Source organism: Saccopteryx leptura, chromosome 2, assembly GCF_036850995.1.
Source record: "Saccopteryx leptura isolate mSacLep1 chromosome 2, mSacLep1_pri_phased_curated, whole genome shotgun sequence".
Taxonomy (NCBI): Eukaryota; Metazoa; Chordata; class Mammalia; order Chiroptera; family Emballonuridae; genus Saccopteryx; species Saccopteryx leptura.
Window position 1 is genome coordinate 35,061,114 of NC_089504.1, and position 6,000 is coordinate 35,067,113.

Genomic DNA, 6,000 nt, shown 5'->3' on the forward strand with positions numbered 1-6,000 from the left:
CCACCAACAGCTGCCTCACAGTGTCACTATTTTAACTAGCAAAGAGAGAGACCATGTGCCACCAAAGGACCCTATACAGCAGGCGTCCCCAAACTACGGCCCACGGCCGCAATGCGGCCCCCTGAGGCCATTTATCCAGCCCCCACTGCACTTCTGGAAGGGGCACCTCTTTCATTGGTGGTCAGTGAGAGGACCACTGTATTTGGCAGCCCTCCAATGGTCTGAGGGACAATGAACTGGCCCCCTGTGTAAAAAGTTTGGAGACCCCTGCATACAGGGCACAGCAGAAGTGGGTTCTAATCCAGCTGGCCCCAGGAGCAATTCCCTGCACCCAGCACAGTGCTTTGCATGCAGTGGATGCTCAATGAATGTCAGCTGAGTGAAACTACAAAAATCTCCACCATGTGCCTCTGTATATTACATTAAAAATGTGTTCCTGCTTCCAGGAAGGTGAAATCCAATTATGTAAATTATGGGAAGTTTGGTGGAAGGGAATTAACATTTTCTGACTAGTATTCTAAGCCAAAAGATTTACAGTAGTTATCTCACAAAAGCCATGCAGACTAAGTTAAATATTTCCATTTGATACATAGAAAACCAGGCTCAAGCAAAGTATGTAATCTATTCAAAATCACAGTATCACATCATGACATCTGGGGATAAATTGGGGACTTGGGTCTAAATTTCACTTTTTGTCATTAAGCCTGTTACTTATCATTAGGCAGAACACTCTTCTGCCATTTTTCTACTTGTGCAGTTGGGGATGGCAGTAAGATGACTGATCAATGGTTTGTTTTGTTTTATAGGGCAGTTAACAGAATTCTTTGGTGTCAGGACTTTTTTCTAACTTAAGTATTTTCCTCTCCTGTTCAAATAATTGTAATTATTTGAGAGAGACACCCCTGGTTATCAAGGGAAACGTAATACACCCCTCAAGTGGATCACAGCACTTTTCCGTTGTGTGGGCTCCCATCCTTCTCCCATTAAGTTGAGGCTAGAAACTTAACCCTGTTGGATCCTGAAAGTTAAGAGACAACTCATTCAAGGATGCGCGTTTCCTTCCGGGCTTGGAGATCTGTACCCAGCCGGTGCTCACGGTTTGATGGAACGGACGGTGTCGTTGTCCTACATTATCTTGAACGGCCTGCACGGGCTCGTCCATTAAAGAGAAGCCCGTGCCTTCATGGAACTTAAAGCTCCCGGTGAAAAATGCGTTCACACAGCCTGGGGCTCCGGCATCCCCGGTTCCGGGCGCCAGCTGCGGCCGGTCCCGCCGGTGCCGGAAACCACTTCCTGGTCAGCCCTCCCGCCCCGTGTCCACACCCCCGCAGCTCTGAGTTTCCCAGGCGACAGGGTGTCTGTCCGATTCCCGGGTGAATGTCCCGCCCGGCCCCGAGTGGCCGGGGGAGGTTCCCATCAGAGATTTAAAACACTCGCTCGGTAACTCTAACTCCCCCGGCGCCCTGCCCGGTTTCCGGGGGTCGGGACCGCAGCATCTCTGCGGCTGCAGCCAGGAGGCCTGTCCGGGTCTGGCCGGGAACGCGGTCCCGTCGGAGACACAGGTGCGCCGCGCCGGCTCCAAACCTTGTCCCATTTCGCCCTGCCTCTTACGCGCCCTCGGCGGCAGGACTTGCGCTCACCTCGTTCCGGGGACCCACGGCCGGTCCCCGCGCCTACGGCCCCAGCTCCCGCCGCCGTCTCCGCCAGGGCTACAGCCGCAGCCACCGCCCACTTTCGGTTTCCTCGCACCGCCGGGGCTGCAGCTGCGGCTCGGTAATCACCTCAAGCTCCCGCCCCGCTCCGCTCCGCCCCGCCCCACCCGAGTCGCCCAGCGTCGGCTGTGCGCACGCGCGGGCTCCTCGGCTTCGTCAACCCACGCCGGCGTCCGCGCGTGGGAAAGGAAACCGACGCAGCCTAGCGGTTTCTGCGCGTGCCCACGCACGGGCGGAGGGCCAACGCGATTGCGGGGCGGGCTCGGGAGCGCCCCCTCATGGGCAATGCAAGTAGCGCGGGCCGGGAGCGTCCACACGGCTGTGCTCACCAGCCTGGGACGCGCTCCTTCTGCTGCGTTCGTCCTCCCATCAGACGTTCGGTTCAACTCTTGCTCGTTTAAGTTTCATTCTGCTAGACAGCCACCCGGCTCGCTCGTTTCCTTTAGGCCTTCTTGAAGCATCACCCGTTCAAGAACGGTGGCCACACCTTCATAAACGTCAATCTCCTGCCCTCATATATTCCCTGTCTCTTCTCTGCTTTCCCTCTCCTTAACACACTAAACGTGTTTTACTATCTTCACATGTCTACTATCCTCAAGTTAAAGATCAGTAAGCACAGGGATCTTTGTCTTGGTACCTAGTCTATTCCCAGAGCCTAGAGTAGTGACTGACACATGATAAGGGTGACATAAATATTTGTCAAACTCATCCATTCATTCTAAAATTATTGAACACTTACTGTTTATTCACTTACTTCTGCACATACATTCTACCAACATCAACTGGGCATATTGGCTTATATTAAGCCAACATACGACCCAGCAATTCCATTCCCAGAGTTCACCCAAGAAAAATGAAAGCAAGCCTGACCTGTGGTGGCGCACTGGATAAAGCCTCGAGGTTGCTGGTTCAAAACCCTGAGCTTGCCTGGTCAAGGCGCATATGGGAGTTGATGCTTTCTACCCCTCCCTCTTTCTCTCTGTTGGGCAGATAAAATGTATTATGCTCACTTCGTTAAAGATGACACAAGGAGGCCGTCGCCCAGGTGATATTACTGTGTGTTGGGGCAGGCAGGATTGTTGTAGCCTGGGGCTTGGTTTTGGGATTAAGCCTTTCCCACCTTTTTGATGTGGGGCGGTACAATCCAATCATGCCTCAGAGAAGTGACTTTGTATTAGAGACTTCCCTATTTTGTATATTGGATTAAAGGTTGTGAAGCTACACTATAAAATGGGGGCAGAACGGGACTTGGCTCTTGGTTCCTGAGGTTAGCATGAGAGAGCGGAGAGAGTAGAGCCAGCAGCGGAAGGAGGCCACGTGGAGGAGGCCAGGAGAAGCAGCCAAGATGGCGGAGTGCTGAGTGAGATGCCAGTTTGTGTAGAGTTTGTATCTGGGATAAGGAAGGAGATGGGGAACTGAGGAGAATAAGTCTGGTGAGCTAGAAACTTTTGATTCTAGGAAACTCGGATAAGTCAGTAGCTTTGTGAGCACTGAATGTGACTGGGTTTTGGAGCCCAGTGTGTGTTTTTACTTGCCTGCCGGGTGCAAGCTAGGATTAAAGACTATGGCCCACCAGTTTGTGGCTCCGTTGTTTCTTTACCGACTGTCCGAATCCAATGCGAACCTGCGTGAGCCAGGCTACTGTGATGGTGGCCCTGGCCGTGGATACTGGCTTTACACTCTCTCTCCCTCACTCCTCTAAAAAATGAATAAATAAAAATATTTTTTTAAAATTAAATTTTTTTTTTTTAGAAAAATGAAAGCATATGTCCACCTAAAGAACTGCACAAGAGGCCCTGGCCGGTTGGCTCAGCGGTAGAGCATCAGCCTGGCGTGCGGGGAACCCGGGTTTGATTCCCGGCCAGGGCACATAGGAGAAGCGCCCATTTGCTTCTCCCCCCCCCCTCCTTCCTCTCTGTCTGTCTCTTCCCCTCCCGCAGCCAAGGCTCCATTGAAGCAAAGATGGCCCGGCGCTGGGGATGGCTCCTTGGCTGCTGCCCCAGGCGCTAGAGTGGCTCTGGTCGCGGCAGACCGACACCCCAGAGGGGCAGAGCATTGCCCCCTGGTGGGCAGAGTGTCGCCCCTAGGTGGGCGTGCCGGGTGGATCCCGGTCGGGCGCATGCGGGAGTCTGTCTGACTGTCTACAAAAAAAAAAAAAAGAAAAGAAAATTAAAAAAAAAACAAAACTGCACAAGAACATTCATAGCAGCTTTGTTAGTAATAGCCAAACATGGAAACACAAATGTCCATCAGAAGGTGAATGGACAAAGAGTATGTATTGAACACCCAATGTTAAATAAACGTTCATGGAGTGCCTACTATATGTTAAGGCACAAACCTGTGCTTGGGGAGCTTTTGATTCAGAGAAAAGATGGAGTGGTCAATTGAAAGGTAGATTGGAAGTAGATCATGGAAGGCCTGATAGTCCATGCTCAGGAGTTTGGGCCTTTCCCCAAAGGCAGTGGGGGACTGTTCAAAGTCTTCTTTGCACACTGTTCTCTTTTATACTCTCACCTTTAGTCCCTAAGTCTGCCCAATGCCTCTCCCTGGTACTTCTCTCCATCCTGTGCTGTATTTCAGTCTGTTTCGGAGCTATTTCTCCCTTCTCTCCTTGCCAATCTGCTTCGGGCACTGCAGTGGATTTAATAGACCTAAAATACAACCAGACCCAATTTGGACTCTGCAGTACTTGTAATGTCCTCTGGTTTCATATTTAAGATGGGAAGGATGCACAAAGCTGCTCCCCATGGAAAGAGTGCCAGTTGGAGTAGAAAATTAGGAAAAACTCCAGAGTTCAATGTGCAAAATAAATTATAAAACCAAGTGAGTTGACCCCAAGTCTGAGATCCTTTATCCTTGCAAAAGGGTTCCATGTTTGGATGGTCCTATAGATTAAGGAAAAAGGTGCTCTGCAGCATTTTTTTTAAAATCAACTTTACTAATTGTTGGGCAGATAAAATGTATTATGCTCACTTTGTTAAAGATAACACGAGGAAGCCATCGCCCAGGTGATATTAATGTGTGTTGGGGTGGGCTAAAGGCAGGCGGAATCCTTGTAGCCTGGGGCTTGGTTTTGGGATTAAGCCTTTCCTACCCTTTTTGATGTGGGGTGGTGCAATCCAATCATGCCTCAGAAGGTGACTTTGGGTTGGAGACTTCCCTACTTTGTATATTGGATTAAAGGTTGTGAAGCTACACTGTAAAATGGGGGCAAAACGGGACTTGGCGCTTGGTTCCTGAGGTTAGCATGAGAGAGCGGAGAGAGTAGAGCCAGCAGCTAAAGGAGGCCACGTGGAGGAGGCCAGGAGAAGCAGCCAAGATGGCGGAGTGCTGAGTGAGATGCCAGTCTGTGTAGAGTTTGTATCTGGGATAAGGAAGAAAATGGGGAACTGAGGAGAATAAGGTTGGTGAGCTAGAAACCTTTGATTCTAGGAAACTCGGATAAGTCAGTGGCTTTGTGAGCACTGAGTGTGACTGGGTTTTGGAGCCCAGTGTGTATTTTTACTTGCCCGCCGGGTGCAAGGTAGGATTAAAGGCTATGGCCCACAAGTTTTTGGCTCCATGGTTTCTTTACCGACTGTCCGAATCCAATGCGAACCTGCAAGGGCCGGGCTGCCGTGTTAGTGGCCCCGGCCCTGCCTGCTGGCTTTACACTAATGAATACTTTAGCTGTAGTAAAATTTAAATATACAGTTTGATGAATTTGAGAAATGTATTCAATTATATGTCCACTGTCACAATCAAGATATAGAACTAGTTGATCATTCCAAAAAGTTGTGCCTTTTTACACTTCATTTTCTCCCCCTTCATCCAGCCCCTTATAGCCACAGATCTGTTTTCAGTCACTATAGCTTTGCCTTTTCTATACAGCGGGTCCTCAGGTTACAACACAGTTCTGCTCCTACGACAGTAACATAATCTGAATTTTGGTGTAAGTTGAAAATACCTTAGCCCAGTGGTCGGCAAACACATGTGGCTCTTTGGCCCCTTGAATGTGGGTGTGTAAAGCCAGGAGCCATGGCCAGGGCCACCACTATCACAGCCCAGCCCATGCAGGTTCACATTGGATTTGGACAGTCGGTAAAGAAACCATGGAGCCAAAAACTGGTGGGCCATAACCTTTAATCCTACCTTGCACCCGGCGGGCAAGTAAAAATACACACTGGGCTCCAAAACCCAGTCACACTCAGTGCTCACAAAGCCACTGACTTATCCGAGTTTCCTAGAATCAAAGGTTTCTAGCTCACCAACCTTATTCTCCTCAGTTCCCCATCTCCTTCCTTATCCC

At 50.1% G+C, this 6,000-nt stretch overlaps 1 protein-coding gene across 2 annotated transcripts in view; it reads right to left on the reverse strand.

The window, feature by feature from the left end:
- The window catches only part of TDRD7 (tudor domain containing 7), an 81,256-nt gene extending 79,463 nt beyond the window's left edge, over window positions 1-1,793 (reverse strand). For both annotated transcript variants that reach the window (XM_066367604.1, XM_066367603.1), the window contains exon 1: window positions 1,641-1,793. The gene's annotated coding sequence lies outside the window, so the exon portion shown is untranslated. The remainder of the gene's footprint in view (window positions 1-1,640) is intronic.
- Window positions 1,794-6,000: the final 4,207 nt, after the last annotated feature.